The sequence below is a fragment of the Festucalex cinctus genome, chromosome 1 (assembly GCF_051991245.1).
Source record: "Festucalex cinctus isolate MCC-2025b chromosome 1, RoL_Fcin_1.0, whole genome shotgun sequence".
In the NCBI taxonomy this organism is placed as follows: domain Eukaryota; kingdom Metazoa; phylum Chordata; class Actinopteri; order Syngnathiformes; family Syngnathidae; genus Festucalex; species Festucalex cinctus.
Window position 1 is genome coordinate 27729019 of NC_135411.1, and position 26861 is coordinate 27755879.

The 26861-nt window shown below is 41.7% G+C and overlaps 1 protein-coding gene across 4 annotated transcripts in view; it reads left to right on the forward strand.

Moving 5' to 3' along the window:
- Positions 1-9168: 9168 nt before the first annotated feature.
- The window catches only part of rhbdf1a (rhomboid 5 homolog 1a (Drosophila)), a 45360-nt gene continuing 27667 nt past the window's right edge, over positions 9169-26861 (forward strand). Inside the window, exon 1 of one of the 4 annotated variants that reach the window (XM_077527231.1) lies at positions 9169-9709. The gene's annotated coding sequence lies outside the window, so the exon portion shown is untranslated. The remainder of the gene's footprint in view (positions 9710-26861) is intronic. The other 3 variants (XM_077527269.1, XM_077527260.1, XM_077527278.1) reach the window with 3 other exon arrangements.

Consider the following 26861-nt stretch of genomic DNA (forward strand, 5'->3'; position numbering starts at 1 on the left):
AAAAAACAAGTTCTTCCTCCTGTGCACAGCTTGAATAGGCTCCACTCCTCTGGGAAGATTTTGTGCGAGATGTTTAAGTGAGTCCATTAAGCCGGAAGAACATTCATTAGTTTGGAAGTCTAGCACGAGGACTGAATGGTTACTTAAGACCCCCTCCTCATAATCCTAATGCTAATTAAACATAGCGAGTATGTGTACCCACTTTTTGAGGAAAAAGTCATGTTACAATCATAAATATTTTGTTTTAGAGAGTTGTACTCTTAAGGAAATAAAAACATAATTTGTAAGGATAAAAAGAAGCAAGCAATTATTTTAATAAAATTATCAATTTTCGGGGAAGATGATGTTTGACAAGGAAAGAAAATTGCTTTTTTTCTTATAACATTATGCTATTTATACTGGAAAACAATACCTTTATTCTCTAATAAGTAGGACTATATTCTTTAAATAAATAAAAAAAATATATATGTATATATATGTATATATATGTATATATGTATATATATACATATATATATATATGTATATATATGTATATATATATATGTATATATGTATATATATGTATATATGTAAATGTATATATATATATATATATATATATATATATATATATATATATATATATATATATATGTATATGTATATATATATATATATATATATGTATGTATATATATATATATGTATATATATATATATATATATATATATATATATATATATATATATATATATATATATATATATATATATATATATATATATATATATATATATGTATGTATATAGAACAGGCCTGTCTTTTTGTGCCCTATTTTATTTTTTTCAGATCCCCTTCTGCTGCAGTGTTTAGTAGCAGCAGGCGCAGCAAACATGCTTGCTCATTGAAGCAAGCTGCTGTGAAGAGCAGCAGTGGCGCCAAACAACAACAACAAAGTCACTCTGTGCTCCTCCAAGACTGACTTTTCCTCCATTTGGCCAAAGGAAAGAGGAAACATTTCTTAATTCTTATGACAGCGTTCTTTTAGTTAAGCATTACCCTGGTGCTCAACCCTTTTTATCAGTGTTTGATAGATGAGGCTTCAGGGGGGCCTTGAGTGCTGCTAAGGTCCCGAGTTGCTTCCTAATTGCAGCTTTTACCCTCGCCTTAACCCATGACTGTCCCGAAGGAAGAACGTCGCCATTCATTATCCTCCACCCCGTGGCTTCGTGCTTTACCAATCAGAGACTCCCAGCAGGCTAGTGAACATGTCTTACATTGTTCAGTGCATGTTAAGTCAATTGTGCTAGAAAGTCTAATGAATGGACTCCCGCGGTAGATCAACAGCAATTAGGAGAATCTCTCAGAATGTTCTTAACTCACCCAAGTAGTTGTCAGTGGCTTATTAAATTACTGTAGATATTCTCAAAGTTAAAATACATTTGACATAAATGGATACATTGTCACCATGATGCACGTATCCAGAAACACTTGTCAATCAATCAATCAATCAATCAATCAATCAATCAATCAATCAATCAATCAATCAGGATGATTTTTAATCAATTTTTTGTTGTGTTAGTAGTTGGCCATTTGCAATCTAATATGCATTTATTTGTATAGTATTTTGTATCATCTTTTCTCATATTTGTGTGTAGTATTTTTGTCTATTCTTTAGTATATTTTATTTTGCTCACAAAGTTTGTATTTTTCCTAATATGTGTGTAGTTTTGTCTAATAATGATTTATGTTTCCTTATATTTTTCTCCATTTGTGCATTTTTAATCTAATATTTTCTCTTTAATATTTATTTTCATCTAGAATTTTGTATTTTGTAATATTTGGTATTTTTCTTATTTTTGCATTTTTTTGGCTATTATATGTTTTCATTTGTTTTTATTTTAATAATTTATTTATTTGCTTTTTTTTAATCTGATTTTATTTTCTCGAAGAGCTTCCTTGTCTTCATTTGAATGTGAGTTGTGTGTTTTCATTGTCTTCATTTTTATTTGTACTGTAATACTTTTTTTTTTCAATTATTTGTTTTTCTCTAGGGAGGTTTGATACCCCTTTTTATTTTGACATTTAGATACCAATACGAATAATCAACTTTTGCGTAGTCACTGATACCAAGTACCAATACTACTAGTACTTTTGATACATACCCCCCCCCCCAAAAAAAAAACTACAACAGATAATTTAAAGAAATACCTATATATCCTAATATTGCACTTTTCTTAAAATTGCCTAAAAACTAATGGCAATTTTCTATTCTTCTAATTGCTTATTTCTATTTCTTGATTGAAAGACGGTCACAAAAGGGCAGCCAAAACTCGTATTTGCTGATGTCGTACCTATACCTTTAAAAAAAAAAGGCTGGTATTGGTCCTCGCCCCATCCCTATTTTTTGTAATATATTTAGATATTGATCTCTTTGGTTTTCATTATGTTGTGCAAATGTACTATAATATAATGTTTTGATAATGCACTGGATAATCTCACATGTACTACCTTCAAAGAACTGTCCATAACGTTACAATAGGTACGTGTTATGTAATTGTACTGTACATGATGTTTAAGTAACCTTAACTAATTTTGTTAGCCTGTCATTACCCCTCAGTAGTTATAAATATGACAACACTTTATAACATCTGTCTTCATGTGCCTTAATGGAGATGTAGATAAGAAGACATTTCCAGGAAACGGAGCCTCTCGTGCACTAAAAACCTCAGGCGAGTACGACCGCCTTAACCCCTTGTCAGCACGTCGGAAGCCCTCCGCTTCCCACCATCCATCTCCCATCTGCCAGAAAATTCCCAGGTGGAGCCGAGCTGTCGCTCAAGCTGTGATGGAATGCGCTGGTCTTTTCATTAAATGTAGCGGCAGAGTGCTGCGTCTCAATCTAAAGTTTTTGCAGAAGCCTTTTTGCAGAGCAGGAATAAGTGATTGTGGGCTTTAGATTAAAAATTGATGATTTGTGAGGGTGAATTAGGATGTGTCAATAAGCCACTATAATGTGAATTAATGTCTAACCACACATGGGAATCTCATTTTGTGCGTGTGTGTCCTCTGAAATCTTCATCCCCTCCATCTGTTCACGTTGACTGCATCCGTCTTTATCGCTGCTTGTGATTTCCAGCTACATTTCTTACTACACACATTCAGACATATACTGCATTTAGTGCATGGAAGATGCATTCTGTTTGCCTTCACTGTCCTTCTTCAGCAACAGGCGCCATGCAAGTCTAAAGACAAATTCGAGGAAATGAAATAAAATGCTTCAAAACATAGAACCCATAAATCTTCATAACGAATAACATCATTGCATCATATTTGTTCATAAATTTTGCACGAGGTTCTGAAAAAAGTTCTCCACCCTTTGTATTAGATCATTCATCATCGCTCATCATCAATCACAATCTAGCATTTTCTTTGAGTCCTCTATCAAGCTAGCATCGGCCCAAGTGAAATACAAGATAATATAGCTGGCAAACGTCATGTTCAAGCTACCTTCGAACAGGGCTGAACTGGCTCAAAAAAATTGGTGCTGTCATTGTGGGTTAGATTGGCCGACGCATGTAACTGAGAAGTCACTGTTTGTCATACCATCCACGGTCTGGGTTTCATAAAAAACTCGACTTGCAATGTCTGGAGAAATTGCATGTGAATGCTAAAAGCTGAATGATAATATCTGAATATGTGTGGAATGCTTTTAGAATGCTTATGAAGTATATTGAAAGATAATGGACAAATTATTAATTGTAGCTGAACGGTAAATAACTCAACCAGAACTGCAATCAGCAATTTGAACCCTGTTCTCAAAATTGCTGTGCAAATGCTCCGTTGCGCTACCAACTTGCAGGCAAATTGGACTTGCGGTTAACATTAAAGTGTTGTGAAATGGTGTTGACACGGTATCTAATTGTATAATACTGAAAGCTTGCCTTGAATTTGAACGTTAGAATATAGAATGGAATAATATTTAAAAAAATTAATAATGTGAAATTACATTAAATACCATGAATGTTAAATAATAAGACAATTATTTTGATGTGAAATTAAAGCTACATGCTGCAAAGCAGGATTCGAACTCACAAACCCAAGTCACAAGTCGGCTTTAACCACTGCACTATATTTGTCTTAAATACATCTCTGACCTGGTAATTGCATTGAACAATGTAGTATAATAAAAGCAGCCGATGCTGAACGGGGATGTATGGGATGTGACAGCAAGAGGCTCAGAGTGTAGAGGCGGTCATTCAGAAAGCAGAAGGTCGGCTGTTTGATCCCCGCTCTCCCCAAGTCATGTGTTGTGTCCTTGGGCAAGACACTTCCCACACACTTTTCCTACAGTGCTACTCACACTGGTGTATGAATGGTGCCAATGTTTGGTGGTGGTTGGAGGGGCCGTAGGCACACACTGGTAGCCACACTTCTGTCAGCCTTGTGCCGGGGCAGCTGTGGCTATTAAAGTACCGGTAGTTTACCGCCACCAGAGTGTGTGTATGAATAATGAATCCATTCCATTGTAAAGTGCCTAGAAAGTGCTATAATTTATGATTATCATTATTAATAGGGATGTAACAATATCCAAACATCACGATACGATATTATCACAATATGAAGGTCACGATACGATAATTATCACGATATATGGGGGTGTTGGCGATATTTTAAAAATAGATCACAATATTGTAAAAAAAAGATAGCTCATACTAAAAAAAGCACAATATTGTGATTTTGGTCATAACAGCAATGCATATAAACCACCTACAATCTCGAATAACAATACTGATGTTATGTTTCGGTTTTTTGGGTTGGGTTTTTGTTTTATTTTGGTGAGTGTTGGTTGTCTGGTGTTCCTGTCTTCTTCCCCAGTCTCGTTATGGTTAACCTTGTCCACCTGCTTGTGTCTTCCCTTCCTGGTGTGTATTGCTGATTGGTTCCCCCTCCCTGCTGTGTCTCCCAGGTGTGTCCTGTTATTGTCATTAGTGTTGGTATAAGGGAGTGGTGTTTGTCTCACGCGGGTGTGGGAGCATTGTTTGATGTTTGAAGGTCTGCATGTTTTGTCAAAGTGGTGTCTTTATTGCCAAGTCTACCAAGTCTTCCACGCCAAAGTCTACCAAGTCTGTTTTTGCCAAGTCTACCAAGTCTTCCACGCCAAAGTCTACCAAGTCTGTTATTGCCAAGTCTACCAAGTCTTCCACGCCAAAGTCTACCAAGTCTGTTATTGCCAAGTCTACCAAGTCTTCCACGCCAAAGTCTACCAAGTCTGTTATTGCCAAGTCTACCAAGTCTTCCACGCCAAAATCTACCAAGTCTGTTATCGCCAAAGTCTACCAAGTCTGTTATTGCCAAGTCTACCAAGTCTTCCGCGCCAAGTCTGCTAAGTCTTCCGCGCCAAGTCTGCTAAGTCTTCCGCGCCAAGTCTGCTAAGTCTTCCGCGCCAAGTCTGCTAAGTCTTCCGCGCCAAGTCTGCTAAGTCTTCCGCGCCAAGTCTGCTAAGTCTTCCGCGCCAAGTCTTCATAGTCTTCCGCGCCAAGTCTTCATAGTCTGCCACGCCAAGTCTTCATAGTCTGCCACGCCAAGTCTTCATAGTCTGCCACGCCAAGTCTTCATAGTCTGCCACGCCAAGTCTTCATAGTCTGCCACGCCAAGTCTTCATAGTCTGCCACGCCAAGTCTTCATAGTCTGCCACGCCAAGCCTCTGCCACGCCAAGCCTCTGCCACGCCAAGTCTCTGCATCACGCCACGCCAAGTCTACTCCCCTTCCGTCTCGTCCAGTCCTTCCCCGTCATAGTTAAAGTTCCTTACATCATCTTTCCAGTCTGTCTTCCCGCCTGTTTCCTCCGCTTTTGGGTCCACCCATACCCACAACGTAACAATTGAGGCACTTACTAGGTAATGCAAGCACACATTGATCGCTTCACAAGCAAATTTTATGCGTACTGATGTAACAAGTGTCTGTTTACGATATGTGGTGTTCGTGATGTCAACCTTTAATCCTTTGGGTGAAGTCCGGGCCTATGTGATGCTGTTCTTTAGTCCTTTACGATTCACTGTCTGAAGGTGCTGTCTGAGAAACGTGTTCGTTGCTGGATTATTAAACACTGTCCTGTGTGCTGCCATCTTCATGAATAAATAGAGAATATCTTATTCGTGTCTGTGCCCCTGGGATCCACACCCCTCAACACACAAAGATAAAGTCTAAATAAAAAAAAACATTTTGCTGAGATTAATTTACTAGATAATGGTATTTTATTTGGCGATGTTTGTTTCAGTTTGCTGTCTCTATTGTAAATATAATCTTGTGTGTGTCACGAAAGTGGGGTGTTGGTGGCAGGACCCAAATGCAGGAGGCAACAAAAAACCGGGCAAGGCAGGGATGCAGGTAAAAAAGGGGATTTAATTAACGAAAACTATAAACAAGGTGCTATGAAAGAATTAACAAGATCAAAAAAACAAAGACAAGGCATGGCATGGCATGGCATGGCATGGCATGGAACACAGGGACACAGATACTACAAGCACAACAGATACAATGACTCCACAAGAACCGAACGGAAAACAGGGGACTAAATACACACAGGCTAATGACAATGACTAGACACAGCTGGGTAAGACACAAGTGGCAGGGGAAGCTGATTGGTGGATACACTGGGAAGGGAAGAAACACTCAGGTGGACGTGGTTTGACATAACGGGACAAGGGAAGAAACAAGGAACACATGACAAACGACCAAAAGACAACAAAAACCCACCCCCACCAAACCAAAACATGACATAACCCCCCCCTCAAGGGACGGCTCCCAGACGTCCAACATAAAAAGTCCAAAAACAAGGGCGGGCGGAAGGGGGCACGGAGGAGGGCACACGGCCCACCCATCCGTCCCAGACAAAAAGCAGTTCAGGAGGGCGTCCTCGACGCCCGACAAGAGAGTCCCAGCGGGGCCAGTCAGGAGGGCGTTCTCGACGCCCGACAAGGAGCAGAGGTGGCGGCGGGGTGTTCGCCGCCAGATGAGGAGCAGGAGGCGGCCGCTGGCCGGGCGCCGCCGGAACTGGTGCAGGCGATGGCGGCCGCTGGCCGGGCGCCGCCGGACGAGGAACACGAGGTGGCGGCCGCATTCCATGCGCCGCCTGACGAGGAACAGGAGGTAGCGGCCCAGGCGAAGCGGCCGGGGGCTGCGGCGGCAGCGGCCCAGGCGAAGCGGCCGGGGGCTGCGGCGGCAGCGGCGGCAGCGGCACAGGCGAAGCGGCCGGGGGCTGCGGCGGCAGCGGCGAAGCGGCCGGGGGCTGCGGCGGCAGCGGCACAGGCGAAGCGGCCGGGGGCTGCGGCGGCAGCGGCACAGGCGAAGCGGCCGGGGGCTGCGGCGGCAGCGGCACAGGCGAAGCGGCCGGGGGCTGCGGCGGCAGCGGCACAGGCGAAGCGGCCGGGGGCTGCGGCGGCAGCGGCACAGGCGAAGCGGCCGGGGGCTGCGGCGGCAGCGGCACAGGCGAAGCGGCCGGGGGCTGCGGCGGCAGCGGCACAGGCGAAGCGGCCGGGGGCTGCGGCGGCACAGGCGAAGCGGCCGGGGGCTGACAAGGTTCCGGAGCGAGAGGGTGCAGCAGACGAGGTTCAGGGGCGAGAGGTTGCAGCAGACGAGGTTCCGGAGCGAGAGGCTGCAGCAGACGAGGTTCCGGAGCGAGAGGCTGCAGCAGACGAGGTTCAGGGGCGAGAGGTTGCAGCAGACGAGGTTCAGGGGCGAGAGGTTGCAGCAGACGAGGTTCCGGAGCGAGAGGCTGCAGCAGACGAGGTTCAGGGGCGAGAGGCTGCAGCAGACAAGGTTCAGGGACTTGAGGCCTGTCTGACCCGTCACTCCCGACGCCACGGAACATAGCCAGTACCTCCTTCAGCCCGGCAATGGCTCGGTCGCAGGCCTCAAGCCCCTCCTTCGCCCAGGGCTCCCATTCCGCCATTGCCCCCGCTGGGTCCAGTTGTGGTGGAGTCATTCTGTCACGAAAGTGGGGTGTTGGTGGCAGGACCCAAATGCAGGAGGCAACAAAAAAACGGGCAAGGCAGGGATGCAGGTAAAAAAGGGGATTTAATTAACGAAAACTATAAACAAGGTGCTATGAAAGAATTAACAAGATCAAAAAAACAAAGACAAGGCATGGCATGGCATGGCATGGCATGGCATGGCATGGCATGGCATGGCATGGAACACAGGGACACAGATACTACAAGCACAACAGATACAATGACTCCACAAGAACCGAACGGAAAACAGGGGACTAAATACACACAGGCTAATGACAATGACTAGACACAGCTGGGTAAGACACAAGTGGCAGGGGAAGCTGATTGGTGGATACACTGGGAAGGGAAGAAACACTCAGGTGGACGTGGTTTGACATAACGGGACAAGGGAAGAAACAAGGAACACATGACAAACGACCAAAAGACAACAAAAACCCACCCCCACCAAACCAAAACATGACAGTGTGTGTGGGGAGGTGGGGGCAAAGGAAAATGAAATGGCAGCACATTGGCCCCAAAAGATGCTGGCCCACCAGGCATCTGCCCTCTTTGCCAGATGGCCAGTTCAAACCTCCCATGCTGCATTTACTCTTACAGATGCTTAATGGGACACATTTTGCCTTCTTCACTCGTAAGCCGTAACGACTGCAGAAACCCCATGATGAATCCTTGACAGCGGATCCAGCCTTGTTATCATAGAACATGGATTTTTCTTAAAACTTGCACATCATTTCAATGGATGAAAAAGATAAGAACACTTTAATTGATCTATTACCATGTAAAATAATTTTTTTCATCTACACAAAAGTATTCACATGAACGTTTGTATCTCAACGTTCACACAATCCATGTTTGCAAAAAAAAAAATACAAATGTTGTGAATTGTCTCTCAGCATTACAGTATAACAATGAATGTTTCACTCAGCACAACATTCACACAACACATGGTGAAGCACAATGTTGGACATGATGCTTGTCATTTGTCACACTGATGTCAGGGTGAATCACTGTGACTCAGCATTCACACAATAAATTATCCCTGAGCATTCACACATTGAACAATGATTGCTTCCCACACACAGCCGTGTGTTTGTATCGCAATATTCACAAAAATGTTTGAACCGACGAAACCTCATTAAAGTCAATGTCGGTGTCTCGGCGGGACGCACGCCGAGCAGTTTCGGTGGCGCCCACTCCGGATGAGGACGTCGCTTAATCACCGGCGCAGAGCCCGGGAAGGAGGAGAGGGAGAGAGAGCACCTCCCCACTCACGAGCCGATTGGCTGCCGCTCTTCCACTGGCTCGCCTGCTTCCCACAGACGGTCTCCGAGCCCAGGGCGGGGCTCACACGCTCAAACCCGGCACAAGAAAAACTTGGGCCGGGTCGATGCATGGAGCAGTGTGGGAAGGCTGTGTCCGTCGGTGGGAAGCAGAAACGCGGACGGCAGGGTTCCATCCTCCAGGGACGCCGGTGCGGTTGAGAAGCTTGGCCGGATTCGACAACGCGGCGCCGGCGAAGGATTTGTGGCGACGCCGGAGGAGGAAGGAAGGAGCCTTGTGGTGCTGGCGGGGGGAGAAAATCAACCGAGAAGAAGCGTTTATTCCCTGCGTGTAACTTGTCAGGATGATGTGACAAGTCCCGAGGGAGAACGCGGAAATCGGATTTATTTCCCCGCCGCTGGAGATCACCCGAGCCGCCGGCTTTGAAGGGTGAGTTGCGGCTACGATTCCACCAGCATGGTGGTCACGCGCGTATGGAAGGTCGAGGAAGAGGACCGAGCCTTCTCTTCTTCCTCCTCATCCAGTCTGATGACTTATTTATTGTGTGTATGTTGTGTAGAATTTTCACAGTGCAAGTTAGCAGGTTTGTTTTGTTTTTCGCCACTGGAAAAGTAAATCTCATGAGTCAGCCAGTTCATTTAGTAGGCTTTATTTGTAACTTTAGGGGGAAAATTTGGTGTATTTTTTTTTTAGTAACTGACGGGAATGTTGTGTAAAGGAATGAGGAATGCTACTGAATAATCATCACGCGGTGAAGTCACGCCATCATCCTCGTCGTCTCCCTCCCACTCCATCACCTCCTCCCGCTTCCTCAACATCATCAGCCTTGAAGGTTTCTCAACACTTTTTTTGGGCCAAGGCACATATTTTACGTGGGAACAAATTCCTAAACAAATAAAGTTGATAGACAGGTCATTGTCTAATTTCTGCCATCTAATGGAAGAGAATTGAATATTTCTGCCTGTCAATATATGCCTGGCATAGATAGGCGAACACAGATTAAATATCATTTTTAGACTTTGGGCAATTTTCTGTGGCACACCTGGTGGGCCTAAAGCCAAACAAAACAGCAGGTTGGCATGTGAGGAGAAAACACCCATGTGTTTCCCATATTCCCGCTCGTTTGAACCTGAAAACTTTATTGCTGCTTCATTTTTTTTGAATTATGCTTCAGGTGGGCCGTGGTTCCCCTCCTCTCCGCTGCGGGTTATTAGAAACTGCTGCGTTATTTTGGCAGACGTGACACAGGAGCACATGGGCCTGAAACCTTATCGTATGGAGAAAGGGGAGGGCGCTCATAGCTGGGCATGATGTAACCGCACCGATAAAGCCGGACGAGTCCTGGGCCACCGTGCTGATATTGGGGGTAGTGGGGGTTGGGCCTCTATGTGATGGCGGGGCGTCCAGGCCTGGTCTTGTGTTGACTGTCTGGTATGCAGTTTTTTTTTTTGTTTTTTTTTTTTCGGGGGTCTGCCCTGCAGTGCCCACATGACTCCTGGCATGCTGTCTGTCTGTCTGTCTGCCTGGTTGTCTTGCCAAGTTCACCCAACACTTGTTTACACCACGTAGTACATCACAGATTGGTTGGGTTCACTTTGGTGCGGTAAGCAATTGTTAGCATTGTTATTGCCACACAAAAAGTTAGCATTTTACCACCTTAAGCATAAGCGATACTGATATGGACTGGTAGGATGCAAGCTCATGTCGCTATCCTCCAAGTAGTTGCTATGTCAGACTACCTAATTTTCTAAGTGCACAAAGGCAAAGGCAGATAAATGTCAGGTTACAGCTCTGTGGAAATTCCACAAGATTTCTCTTTTTTGCTACCAACCATCGTCACTTCGGTACGGCGCACAGTTTTTCAATGGTTTTGAAATGTACTGTCCAACTTTTTGGCATTTTCTCATCTTTCCGTGTCACTGTTGTGTATAGATACTGTAGCACCGATACAGAATGGTGAAGCGTAAGCAATTGTGCCCTGCTTGAAATATTTTAAAAGTCGCATCATCTGGTTGTGTGTTGTGTAAAAGGCAAAGGCGGATTAACATTAGCTCTTCAGTCAGGCAATTTTTCAGGATTTCAGTGTGAAAGACATTTTTTTTTTTTTTTTTTAACAACCAGTATTTATCTGTCTGGTCTGGTTTGGTTCACCTCAGTATGGTGCACAATTTGACAATTTCTACTGTATTGCCAAAAACTCGCTAAAGGCTGCTGAACCACTTTTTGACACTGGCATTTTTCCACCTTTTTGTCATAGTTGGTTCAGATTGTGGTACCGACTAGGGATGTAACGATAAGGGCAATATCGTGATATTGTGATATTAAAACTTTCACAATATCGTCGTTGTCATGTTCACAATATTAAAAAGGAGCCCATCTGTTAAAAAGTCAGGTTGATTTCCATTTGTGCAGTTCTAGCACCCTCTAGTGGCTATTTTATTCGTGCAGTTTAATTTTAATTAGGGATGTTTTGGCCTTCTATGTTAAATCTATGCTAATTGTCAGATGAAGGGAAACCTAATTTGCTTGTGAAGCGATCAATGTGTGCTTGCATTACCAAGTAAGTGCCTCAATATTGTTATTAGAGATTGTAGGTGGTTTATATGCATTTCTGTTATGTACAAAAGCACAATATTGTGCCTTTTTTTAGTATGAGCTCTTTTTTTTTTTTTTTTGCAATATTGTGATCTTATTTAAATATCGCCCCCCCCAATATCGTGATAATTATCGTATTGTGACCTTCATATCGTGATAATATCGTATGGTGATGTTTGGATATCGTTACATCCCTAGTACCGACATCATCTAATTATCTGATTGCCTGCCACTGTATGAAAGCAGTCAGAGCAGTATCCTACAAACAAACAAAAAAGCGACTTCCATCCATAATCTGTATGCAACTGCGTCCACTTAACCTTCCTGTCTTTAGGCAAGGGAGTGGTCGCCAGTCCACATTTTTACATCTGACCATGTCCGTGTGACAAAGCTTGCAAAATGGGATCTTGGCGGGCTGTGTTGTCCTGGAGGATTTGATGGAAAAGTGGCTCTGCAGAGCACAATAGAAAGTGATTTTGTTGAAGTCCGTCCACCTCAATGTGTTGTGATAAGCGACCTAATAGCTTCAAGATGACAACTCGTGCGAATATATTCTCTCTTTGGCGCTCCGGTTATGATCTGACGCAGACGTCATTATTGCAAATGCGATTCCAGGAAGAAACTCTTTCAGGTTGTGCTTCAAAATAGTCATGTGATTGCCAGTTCTGGATCAGTACCGTTGCATGTGTGCTACATATGCATCTAAAAATAAACCAAGACCCCTATTTCCCCCCCAGACACGTCTTTTTTTAATTTTTTTATTTTATTCATCCATAAATTTTCTGCTAAACTATGGACAAGTGCCACTTAATGTAATTGTAAGAAACTGTAGGGCTCCCCCTACAGCTACTACAGTAAAAATAAATACAGTTGTAAAACAGAGTAGTAAATAAAGACATGGTCAGAACTTCAGAAGCCATTGAGCAGCATTTTAGTGCTGGGAATGCTGTGTACCTGAATGCTGGGGTCAAACTGAATGCTACTTATTTGGTACTGATTAATTTAGCAGGCTACCAGTTTGATACACAGATGCATAATGCAATATGATTAATTAGTTAATAATTATTGATATTCTTAAATCTGAAGACACTGGTCATGTTAATTATTTCTCACAATAAATATCAACCATTCATGGTAAGAAACAGATAAATATCTACATATCTACATTTACAACACTTAATATTTTCTAAATTGCTGTAAGAATTTACATTCTCAATTGATCACTTATACAACATTCCTAGGAAATCACAATGCCCTATCACTGGTGAGTTATATTTGGAACAGGCCCATGGGTACCATTTTTGTTAGCTCATTTATAGACCATAAATAAAGCATCCAAGATTGTCAAGGGTGACAAGAGATGCTAATTTAGCATCAATCTAATTGTGAAGTTGTCAGTGTCCTACTATTACATACTGTGCTTTAATGGGCATTCACATCAAAGAAAGTTTATTGAATTGGTGAGCTGAATTCATATCTTTATATAAAGAATCAGATTAGAAGTTATTGGCTTGCATGTTCAAGGGAATCGTAGTTGCTGAGAGCAGGTCGTGACGCCAAAATGATTTTTAAAAAATGTGAAGAAAATGACTGAAGATGTTATAGTACTAAATCATTGCCAGGCATAGTTCTTTTCACTGTCATACTTGTGATGTCACAATTCATGAATGCGTGTGCTTGTGTGTGTGTGTAAGTGTGTGTGTAGAGGTCAGACTCAGACATGTTAACCAACTTGTTCTGCCGCCTACTACTACTATTCCCATGTCTCAATACAGACAATCGCGACATTTTGCTTTGCGCTGGCTCAACAGAGCAAGCTCATCATCTGCTCGCACTCTGGGTGGATTCACACTGCAGATCCAATACCAATACAATGCCTATTTGCCATTATTTATGTAGTTATTTAGTTATTTATTCATTTATTATTCCTTGTATTTTCCATGTACATTTCTCAAATGATATCAGATATGACTGATGGTGTATATGAAGCAACCTGCATTTAAATAACTCCATAAGCATCAACAACAGGAAGCAAACAATTTTAGATAAATCATAAAAATCACAAACATTTCAAAGCATTTAGTTGGCCTAGCCCTAGACTGACTCTTCCTGCATTGATTTAAAGGAGGGTAACATGACATCCACATTAACTATCTGGCTGCCGTAGTCAGTTATTTTCATTACGTAATGATGGGCATACCCCGAATGTTTACGTCATATATATGTAATTGTCTATGCTGTCTCTGTTAAGGTTGACAGTGGGTGTTCTTTTAATGTGTTTATTTTATTTGTGTAGTGAAGGCATGGGTTTGTGTACGTCCGTGTTTCCAAATCCTTTATTAAGCCAAGGCATCTCTTTTACATAAGAAAAATCTTATGGCACACCAACAAACAAAAATGTCACCAAAATGTATGCGATGTATAGTGATAACTGGACTGTTTACTATCACTCCCAGCTGAAGTTTAAACATAATATAAAGTTTTACTTATTTACTTACACCGTGTGTATTTACCAAACCACATGACTTTGAGAAGTCCACTATAGCTCAATGCTAACACACAATAGATAAACTAGCATCAATATTGCTGTAGCTATAATGCCTTGCAATAGATATTTGAAATTCCATGTGTTTTTCTCCTCATGCTTCCATGACGCAAAGCAAAAAAAAAAAAAACCGTGTTTTTTTTGTTTGTTTTTTGTGAATTTGTGTCACTTGAACCGTGCAGTGTCAATCCAGTGTCTGATAAAGTTAGGAGCAAATAATAAGTGGAACAATGGAGTGTGACTGGTTCGCGTGTGCTCCTTCAAAAGGAATGTAAACAGATGCTTTTGCCTTGTCCTCGCTGCTTTTAATTACACAGGAAATCTTTTCCTTTCCTTTTGAAGCCGGTGCACAATTAGCATTCTACAGCTGCCGCTCTCTCTTCCTGGAAATACACTTGGCTCGGTGCAAGTGTCCCTTCCGTGGCTTTGTGGGGCTCACAGGCGGCGGCCATGACCGTCGATGTGATGTAATGCGGGCCGCAGCGTGGCTATTTCCAGGTCCGCTTCAGAGCCGGTCGACCACCTTCTTGAGTTGAGCGTAACCTGCAGCCTGCCGGATGCCACTTTAGTTGTGCTCATTTATTTGTCTTGCATTCTATGCAAGCATTTTCACTCATGGAGGCAACAGTTTAATACTATTGCTGTGTGTATGTTGTGCATAGACACATCAACAAGCGTACAAACAAAACCCCCACCCTCACTGCATTGAACACTTTACTCAGCAATCAACTTATGTGCTTCTTATCAGAAGCCACTGCTGTTAGCTAATGTTAGTCTGTGTATCCAAGAAAACACAATGCACCTCTGCTTACCTTTTTGACATTGACATAATAGAGAGTATGTCGCAGCCGTGAGCTGTAGGGTGTTTGTCCAATGATGCCTCAGCATTGTAACGTTTCAGGCAGTTTACAGTGGAAATCTGTGAGTGATTGACACCCCCACAAAACGTTTTGCAATTGCCTATAGGGGCTACAAATGGTGGCAAAGCACTACATATGTCTAAATCAGGGGTGGCAAACTGCGGTCCTCGAGGGCCGGTGTCCTGCAGGTTTTGCAGATTTCCCTACTCGAAGTGCAGCTGATTCCAATTAACAGGCTCGTTATCAGGTTTCTGCAGAGCTTGCTGATGAGCTGATCATGAATCAGCTGTGTTGAAGAAGGGAAATATCCAAAACCAGCAGGACTGCGGCCCTCGAGGACCGGATCTCGCCACCCCTGGTCTAAATGAAGCTCATCGACTCATTTCAACATACTATACGCACTTCCTTGACACCAAGATACAATCAGATATTGTATAAAAACAGAAAGGAAAAAAAAAAGGAACATATTAGAATATAAGGTGGTTCACTGTAGTTTGGTGGCCGGCCACCACTTGAAAGTGGCAAGCGGAGCTGATCAAGTCATCTGGACTTCACAGAAAATTCCTCAATTATTTATTTGTAAATAATTTTCAGAAACGGGAACACTTTCAAAATACTGAATGCACTTTACTACTTGCACTTAGGCGCTTCAGACTGTTGATTAAATGTTTAAGTGTGAATTACTGACATATTATCCTCCTTGGTGCAATGTCGTGTCTCAGTTTTATGTTACCTGCCAAGGGACTATGAATTATGTAAATTACCTGTATGCAAACTTAACGTAGGTGTTATGCCAGTGTTCATTTGTGTGCAACTGTGCATTGTCCCTCTCAAGTAAATAACAAAATGAAATGACGTAAAATGGGTAGAGACACTCAAAGTCGGGACATAAATTGTGCAAATTGGTGTGAAAGTGCACAAGGGCTCACTTACTTATGGGCCCCTTTTCAGAAATGGGCAGAAAAACAGTTTACTAGATTGTTTAATTTCATATTTGATGTATGGTCAGGCCTTCTAGAAACCCAACTATTTGTATACACGACATTAAAAAGTCAATTTTCCATGATATATCCCCTTTTAAGCTAACAGGCGGCGTTTGCGGGGAGGAAGACATGTCATTAGGGTTGTTGGCTGCCGGGTGTTTTGGGTCCCGGCGCACTGACACGGTGTCTGGAGCCGTTTAACCTCGGGCCAGAGCTCAGTTACGAGCTTGTGGGAACGCTTTGTATATTTTCCCAGAAGCGGCGGCGGCAACCATGACTTCTTGAACTTTGACTCCTGAGCGGCACTCTTTGAGGGCGTGTCGGCTGGAGGTTAGCCAATAAATGTCTTACCTGACACCTTGGGACAGAAATATCCATGTAGGCCGTGTTGCAAGCGCACATGCCATACGAGGGTGAAATCTTTGACGCGGGCTCGCGTTACAAGATTCACACAAGCCTCCGTTACACCAGCGTAACTTGAGGGTGAACTTGTAAACAAATCGCTGTGGTAAAGATGCTTTACTATCACTGCTCAGGAATCTTATTAAAGAGGAGACGTAATTTGCTAGTATTGTGCTGTACAAATACTAGGGCCCGATATCAGAATCAACATCGACCTAAAAAATACATATAGACCCTTCTAGTGTGACCTCACGTTTAATTGTGCGCCCCTTGCGGTGGAGGGCAGGGCGTCAATGCGAGTGAATTATAAAACAATCAGTGTGACCTAGAAAATAGGTCACAGTTGATAAATCAGCGATCAATGCTATGGCGAACTTGGCGTTACGGATGCTCTAATGGCTCAAAGAGAGATGAGATCATTCTTTCGGCTGCTGGGAGGAAGACAGTGAGGAGTGAACGAAGATCACGGTGGCTAGCACGAAACTACGACACAACTGCTTTGCACCAACAAAAAGTACGGGGGTATACTCAGATCATTTTATACTAGTTTTTTTTTCTCTTTTTCATATACAGTGGGTCATAACATTAACCTCTGATTGTAAATTCTAGGCTGACGTGATGAATGTGCCATATTATCTTTAGTAAAACGATCATTCATACTTTTTTTTTTTTTTTTTTTTTTGCAGGAGTATTCAAGTAATTTTGAACAAAAGTTAACGATTTAACACGATTACCACAACACTTTAACTCGGGCTTGATCTCTGCTGAGGAATGTGTTGTAAACGTGCGGTCCGCTTGTTAGCAGCTAGCAAAGCGAAGATAGCTTGAAGAATTCGATATATAGAATTTATAGCATAGTATTTCTCCGGACACAAACAATTTAATAAATGCCAATTTACACCATGAAAGTAGTCATCGACGTATTGTTTCAACCAAAAACAACATACCTTAAGCTTCCACTTCCACTTTTCCCTCCAATAAACTTTTTAAAAATTTGTTATTTATTTGTTATTTTTTGTAGCTAGCGGCTCTAAATGACTGGTTTCAATGAGTCGCAGTAATGTAGTGTACTAGGGGTGTTAAAAAAAAATCGATTCGCCGATATATCGCGATACTACATCGCGCGATTCTCGGATCGATTCAATAAAAAAAAAATCGATTTTTTTTTTTTTTTTTTTTTTTTTAAGAGCTCAGAATTGTTCATTCGGTATCATCATTGCCTTTTTTTTGTGTGTGTGTGTGTGAATCGATTTTTAAACTTCCATTTTTAATGGAAAAATATTCAACAAAACGTCTGACTTCGGGTTAGGATTCAAACCTTGAGCATGGAAGAATGTTATATGAACGGAACATTAAGCCTTAATATTTTATTTTAATGCTGTTCAAACATGAAACAGATTACAACCTCTATAAGACTGAAATTTCAGATAAATAAATAATACATTTTCATATAAATCTTACACTCTACAAGCTTACTGATTAGTATTTTCTAAATTTGAATGAAAAAAAATCGCAACAATCGACTTATAAATTCGTATCGGGATTAATCGGTATCGAATCGAATCGTGACCTGTGAATCGTGATACGAATCGAATCGTCAGGTACTAGGCAATTCACACCCCTAACATTCGGGACGTTTTTTTTTGTGACACTTGACCTATTTCCCAGCTTAAGACGCTCGCCGAAAATCAAGCTCTCAGCATTCATTTGTTAAGAGGGGGCTTGTCCTCCGGGAGGCGGAGCGGGAGCTAAGCAGTGACGTCAGGCAGATGGGTCTATTAGGCCGAATAACATTCCGATAGCCGATTAATCGATTGATTGATTAAAAAGTGTATAAATGAATTAAATAATTTACTTTTTGATCTCTTAACACAACACTAAAACAAGAATTTTCAGGCAGAACATTTAAATGTTTTACAATACTTTGAACTGTAGTATTTTTTTATTTTTTTATTTATTTTTTGCCAAAGTGCAGCCTTTTCAATATGAAGATTCCATTGACCCCGCATGGTAATTCATTTGAGGACCTTCACATCACGATTGATCTTAATGATATGAGTCACATTAGGAAATCAAGACATAAATACTGGATCAGACTTGGCCGTTGATTGCCACACAGTGTGACTTAAGTCACAGTGGAGTCATGGCAGTTCACGTAAAACCCGTCTAGAACTACTCTAACGTCGCGTCTCCTCTCGTTAATGGCGTCCATATGTGTTGTGTGAATGGTGCAGCAGCACACTGGAGTTAGATGTGGAGCGCGGCGGCCCCACCAGCATCGCATGCCATGCACCACACTCACTCCAGCAGGCCTTCCCAGAAACCTGGGTGTGTTTTGGACTCTCGCCGCTCGGTCTTAAAACACAAGCGCGAGCCACACGTTTGGAATAGTGCGCTTTTTTGTAGCTGTCAGTTCATCCGTTGGAGTGTGATGAATGTTTGTCAGTCAAGACGCGGCAAGATGGCTCCCAGCCAGACGCTGCAGGCGGATTTTAACAAGTACCTGAGCCCGGAATCCAACTTTCCCTTTCCCTCCTCCTCTATCTCAGTGCCAGTTTTTTTTTTTTTTTTTTTTTTTTACAGTTCTCCTTTTCGCATGCTGACAGACCGGGTGGAAAATGATGTCAAGTCTCTCTTTTCACGGTGCCCTCCTCAGTCACAAAGGCGTCGCTCTGAATATGTGGCGAAAATAAACAAAAGTTGTAGTTGTCCTCCCACTTGGAGAGAGTAGAAAAGTCTTTTTGTTTGCCTCTTTCCTCTCGTCCTTGCTGATCTCATTTTTCCTGACTGCTTGGGTGCCCCGCCGTGTGACAATAATTGCTTGGCCTGCCCACTGAGTTGCTCTTTGAAGGCCTTCGTCCTCCTTGCGTTTTGCAATGTGATGGTCCCAGAGGACCTGCTTGGGTCTTCCTGTGAGTCCTCCTGGACTATTACATAGTCTATCTCTCATTCCAGCTGTCACTCCACCTCCCCCTCCGTCCTTCCTTTGTGCTTGACCTCTCTCGACTTCATCTTGGTGACACCAAGTTTATATGTCAGGGGCTTCAGTCAAAGTGTGTAAAAAAGAAAAAACGTTTTCATAGATTAGGCCTGATAGTTCACCCTATGCAGATTGTGCAAATGTACCTGTTAAGAATTTTTCAAGTTGTTTTGTTTGCGATGTTTACTTATATCTTAGTTTGAAACTTATGCTTTTAATTTGAAATGCAGAGCCGTATTTCCGTTTCATGTTTTCAGACCTCCACTATATTCAGCTCGTAGCGTGCAGTAGTAAATGAGGAAATACTGTCAATGTGCACATGCAAATAAGTCTGCATTTTGAGTTGACTAAATGGTTGAGTTCAACTGAAGACTTGCTTTCTCTTTTATTGGACCGCATTGTGGTGGTTAATCAATCCTAAATAACCAGTTCAGAGGTTGAACCCTCAACAGTACCTAATGGTGTATTTAAATGATCTGAAAACGTAGCAACTAGTTTAAATTCATAGCGTCACTCAATGAACAAGTTTGATATACTGCACTCAGAAGTGAAAAAAAAAGGAAATTCAATAACAGTGAAATGTGTCTTTAAATGAATAAAAGAAAAATATTATAATCCTTTTTAGAATAGCATTTGATTAATTGGAAAAATATGCAATGATACTGCACTAATGCTATTTTTAGACTGCAAGGCCACGTGACTTCAGCAGCTTGAACCAGAAGGAGGTCAAAATTAAGCTCGCTCATTGATAAGCCATACAAGTAGTGCTTGTTTTGTTCTCATTTAGCCATCTCTTCAATTGAACATTACTATGTTCTTCAACGTCTATACTTAGGCATTCACGATAAGGGCAATATCGTGATATCGCGACATTAAAACTGCCACAATATCGTCGTCGTCATGTTCACAATATTTAAAAGGAACACATCTGTTAAAAAAGTCATGTTGATTTCCATTTGTGCAGTTCTAGCACCCTCTAGTGGCTATTTTATTCGTGCAATTTAATTTTTATTAGGGATGTTTTGGCCTCTATGTTTAAAATCTATGCTGTCAGATGAAGGGGAACCTAATTTGCTTGTCAAGCGATCGATGTGTGCTTGCATTAGCAAGTAAGTGCCTCAATAGGCTTGACCCAGTTTGACCCCCTTGCTAGACTCGTGAATATTAATTAAGGGTGGCGACGTATATTGTGCGGGACCACATTAATGCACTGTATTAGGATATTCTAACAAGGCTACCGAGATGAAAACATCTGTATTAATTACAAAACATCTGTATTAATTACGAAATAATATAAAAACAATTAATGGATGAATTTGAGAAAAAAAAATGTAATTCATGCAGCATAAATGTACTGTATGTAATCAGGCATGGATGTGTATGCTGTATATATGGCAAAAAAATAAAACCAAAATAAACGTTGAATTAAAAATAATGGCAAGAATGTGTAATTGTAAAAGGAAATATTATAAAAAATAAGTAAAATACAAAAAATAATTAATTAATAATAATATAATTTGATTTAATGTTACCATACAACATGGTGTATTGCAAATTCATTTTTAGTTCATTATGCAGCAAATATGATGTAAATTCAGTATGATGTAAAACCACTGATTTAACATGAGCTGAAGCGTTACATCATTCATAGAACTGGCCCCGCCTCCCTGATTGATTCTCGCTCCCAAAATGTTACATCACAAATATTTAATATTATTGCACTTGTTTTGAGACACTACTTGACATCGACGTGGAAACATGATTCCTCCTTCCTGCATAAGTCCTGTCGATGCTGAACCCTCTTTATTAAAACCTCTGTTTGCTTGCCTAGCAGATGGAAGAGATTCAAATAAGCATGAGTCACATGACCTGCTTGTTGCAGTGAAGGAAGGGAAACCTGAAGATGAGACTGTGCAGCTGTTGCAACTGATTTAGATAAAACAAACAGAAAGTAAGTAATCTCGATCAGGTTTGTCTTTTTTTCCAGCACCTAATCAGACTCAGATGTGACCTGAATGAATGTGTTTCTTTCCACTTAATTGATAATGAATGTGCACACCAGCGTTTGTGTGTAATTGATTAGGTGCGTGTGTGCGTGTACGTATCTTTGTATTGAACATCAATGGAGTCGATCAATGTGTTGCCTGGGCTACAAATCCTTCAAGGGGATGATTTTAGTGTTTTTGTATTTTTCACATACAATTGTAATGCATACAGTATGTATAAACATTGGTTTCATGTATCCATCTATTTTCTATAGAGCTTATCCTCATAAGAAGGCTTACACAGTGTAGACAAACAACAATTCAAACTCTCCTCCTATGGAAAATTCACTTTAATGTACCTGGTAATGCACTTTGGACTAAATATGGTGGAGATAAAACTCGAGATAAGTTGACCATTATGATCAAATTGAATTTGTCATTATTTGGACTGTTTTTCTCGTAACCCACACATATGAGTTGCTTCAAGTGTTGCTGGTTCAATATTAAATGAACAACGAACGCAAATTTGGGTGTTAAAATATTGTTGCGTGGTTTCACTTGAACACGAGCTCAAATGAGAATTCCGAGATTTTGCCACAAATCAAAATGGTGGTCTTACTCTGTGAAATGACACTTTCTGTTCATTGAAAAGCATTGGACTTTGGATCATTGTACTGTAATTTGATTTTTGTGGATTATTTTGATTTCAAAATGTGTTGAAATGTCATTTGGACTACTGTAACAATCTGCCTGGTTTGTATGTAGAGCTGTCCAAATTAATCGATAATCAAATTATTACTATATACTATTTTAATAATCGACTAATCGTTTGGAGCCAGCCATTCTTTAAATTAAAATTGTCCAAATCCTCTGATTTCCGTATATTAACAGTAATTGTTTTCTGTAGTCCTTGATAAAATAAGACTGATTATCTTCTGTGTTTAATTCAAATAAGACATTTGCAAACATCTGTTTTTACTTTGGAAAACAATGACTGAACCGGTAACATAGTACAGAAATTCACCTTTTTTTAATCACTATATGAATAAAAATCACAAAATAAACAGCAATCACTGGTTAATAAAGAGTGATCAGGGAAAAAAAAAAGGATTTTGTACTACATTTTAATGCAAAATTAAAATAATCCTATTAATCGATTAATTTTAATTTATTGATTCTAAAAATATTCAATAGTGACGCCACTATTTGTATAATAGTCACAGGCAAAAGCAATACAATCTGCAGTTCGTTTTACAAAGAAAGCGTTTCAAGTAAACCATTTTAAACTAAAATGAAAAACTTATGTCTGTGCATCTAACGTATTGACATTAATTGTACGAAACGAAGTTCTCAGCTGCGCCTGAGGGAGGTTTTGTACACAAGAGGCCCTGGCTCTCTAAAAGGTCATTTTAATGAGATTCTTGCGCTGCTAACATAACCGCAACCCCCTGCCCCCAAACCTTTCCCACAGAGTTGGCTGCATCCACTTGTTCAAAACGTCCTGATGAGACCAATCGCTAATTAATGAGTGAATTGATTGACAGGTGCGCCCGGGCAAACTCATCTGAAGTTTGTCATATTAAATTTGACATGTCCTCCAAACCTCCTTTTGTGGTGACTCGGGAACGCTCTCCATCCCTTGTCACGCTCGGCAACTTTTCTCCAACGAGCTAACGAGGCAAATTTCCCTTTGCGAGCGGTTGCACGACGGGACGGGATGTGCGCACGTCGTTTCCGTGGTCGTGAGGACCGGATGTATTGAATGCATCCCGTTGCGCGTTTGTGTTTATATGTGCGTTTCCTGCCCTGCTTCCTTCCCTCCAGTACTCCCAGTAACCCGACCTCTACGTGCTGGTGGTCTCACCGGGAGGAAGCGGGATGACAGAACCGATGACTCCTTTTGTGGCGTATTTTTAATCCCGTTGAGTGATTTGGACACAAAGCTGAGCCAGAATGGCGCGTTGTTGCTGCTATGGATGTAATCATCTTGGCTTACGCTAACGAATAAAACAATTACCCCCAGTGGGAATTTGCTTGCGGCACCATTTCCAATAATTGGAAAAATGAACCTCGCTTTTTTCCCCCTTCCCCTCCATCGTCTTCCAATCACGCAGCACAATGAGCGTTGTTGAACATCAGGCGGCACAATGCAGGCTTTTGTGGCATTGATTCAGGCTGATATCATGCTGGAAACTATTTGGACGTCTATCACATGCTGTTTCTCCTTTTACCCGCTTTAACAAGAGAATGTCAAACCTCCTCCAGACAATCAACGGCTTGTTTGGGGGGCAATTTAAGGTGCGTGTGGGAGCTGCAGAAAGTACTCTTTTCGTTTGAATTATGTCTTTTAGCAGGGTGTGCAGCATTGTATCAAGAGACTTCCGGGATAGGTCAGTGCTGTACTTCATTGCCAGAATTCTTTTTTTTCCGCCTTAGATGGGACATAGGGGAGAAATTCACTCTGCAAACCTTGTCACAATGTCTCGTGTGATCTATTTAATGCATGTCTGGCAAGTCGTTCTAGTCCCAATTGGAAATTTAATACAGAAATCAAAGCTTGCTTGCTCGGAGAACAGCAGCAGTACAAATGTAGCCAATCCTAATTAACAATACGCCCTGTATTATGTACAAGCAATTGATGAGTGCCTCTGTGTCCAGATTTTGGTGAATTCATTTTTAATTCCTCGCAGCGAGCAGCACACCAAACTTTGTTGTGACTTTTATCCAGTGTTCTTCCACTTTTCCCTTTGCAACGCTACCCTAGCTTGTCCTCTGATTTTGGCACATTTTGAGTCAAAATGAATGACAGTCTATCCAAGTCGCTCTCTTTTTTTTTTTTTTTAAGATTAGTTTCAGTTCATTTATCTTTCACACAAAGCCACTTACTCAAAACTCATAGCCTACAATATCTGAAAGGTCACCGTTGTCATGTTGACGTTTTTTCTGAAGTCGCTGTCGTGACTATTGAAGCCTAACACTCCAAACTTCCTTTTATCTTCTTCTGCTTTCGCTGTCGTTGTTGCCGCCTTCCTCACTTGCGCAGACCTTTGGTCTGCAGATTTTGGCACATTTTTAATTCCTCTTAATACTCGGTTGTGAATTTTGGTCTTATTCCCTTCTTGGCCTTTAGGGAGTGATAGCTACAAAACGCTTCTATTATTAGCTAATATCTATGCCTGACAATCTGTGCAAATTTGTTTTAATTCGAGTCTAAAATCAATCCCAACATTCTTTCAGGATTTATTGTTTGCTTTGCTATTCCAGTGTCATACTACACAACATCGATTCATCTCTTTTGTCCTTGACACCAATATATTTGATTTATTCCGTTTGCCTGGCCCTGTGAATTGTAGTCGAATTTTCCGAGACATTATAGTGTAGTTTATCTGCTGGTTTTAATCCTCTGCCATGGTTGTCTGTTCACTTCTGGCTTGGGGTCAGTTCTTGGGGAGTGTCACAGTCCTGTTGAATTTCATGAATCGCCCTGAACAGTCCGCCCCAGGCGGGCTTCAGCCTTTTCTCCGCAGTGTGCCTGTCATGCATAAACTCTCTCTGACCCGGGTTGATGCATCGTCCCACAAGCCACACGCACACACGCACACATGCACGTACACTAATAGGCAGTGAGTGCAGGTGGAGATCCAGCTGCTGTAAGATAAGCTTTCACTGCAAACAAAGCGCTTTCAGGTGCCTCAGCGGCAGTCGCCGGGTAAAACTAGCTGCTTATCAGCGGCTCGACTTCACAAAGCAGCCGTTTGAGCGCGCGGCGTTGGTCGGTTATAGAGTGTTCCCTCATCTAAAGTGTCTTACTCGCAGCTTTCATACCCGCGGTCGGTCATCTGCTTCCTCGAGATTGCAGAGACAAACAAGCCTCGCCACCACTTGAGACATGATAAGATTCACTTAGCGAATCTTGTTTTTCCGCTGACGTGGCGATAAACACTACTTTCCAGGAGTATTCTCATTAGATTTGTTGTTTTTGTGATGCCGTAATAACCATTTGTAATTGCTTTTCCAGATGCAAAACCCCTCCCATTAAACATTGTTTCCTTCTCTCTCTCTCTCTCTCTCTCTCTCTCTCTCTCTCTCTCTCTCTCTCTCTCTCTCTCTCTCTCTCCCCCCGTCTCCCACTATGTTGTATAAATAAAAATCTAATCCATCCGTGTCTTACTATCTACTAGTGTTGTTCCGATACAGTTTTTTGGCCCCCCGATACCGATACCTAGATTTGCAGTATCGGCCGATACAGATACCTAAGGTTTTTTTCCCTCAACATGAAAAAGCTGTCCTGCCATTGGTTCAGAGCATTCAAGTGCCAATAGGATATCTTACATCGGCATGCAGTGAGCATGTCCCATATCAGTGAATGTCGTGCTTGAGCAAGACACAAGATGCTGCATCCAAAATCCTATATTAGCGTTGGAATTAAAGGTATCGGCATGTTACTTGTGAGTAGTCACCGATACCGATACCACTGTTTTAATGCAGTATCGGCGCCTCTGCCGATACCAGTATCGGTATCGGAACAACACTACTATCTGCCCAATATTGTTCATGGTGTCAAAGTGACTGCTGTGTAGAAAAGGTCATTAAAACAACAAAGCCTGTGGCACCGGCTTTTATGCACACGAGTGTAGTCACTTATCTTCACTCGAAACAAAAGACAGATTATAAAACTGTGCCAGTAAATAATTTACCTGTGGGGTTTAAATATTTCAAAGCATTGAGTCAGCTTTGCGTAAAAAATGTGTCACCAAGCTCACTTTCATATTTGATTTCCTGTGCAGGATATTGACTGTGCCTTGTACCGAAATACTGTAATACAAAATTTCCTGCCTTTTCTCAGCTGCTATCTTGATATTAGGAGTGGTGCGGCAGCCAAAATGTCACACACAATCAGGTTTAGGAGCAAAATAAAGCGGCACAATGGGCATGTTGCTTGTTTTTCTCGCAAGCCTTTTTTACGTCTCACCAAGCAGCACATTTGAAATTCACGTCTATAAATACACCGCATGCCGAAGGCCCGCTTTGAGGATGCCATTTATACTTTCAGGAGCTATTCATATCTCTGCCGCACCACGCTGTCATTTGGTAAACACTGTTATGATGAGCTTGAGGCGGTCTGGGAAGAGTAAGTACTCTATCCTTAGTCAAGAGGGTTAAAGGGCATTCTGTCTAACCAAGCGCTAATCTGTGGAAAAACAGTTAAAACAAAGCACGCTGTACGTGGC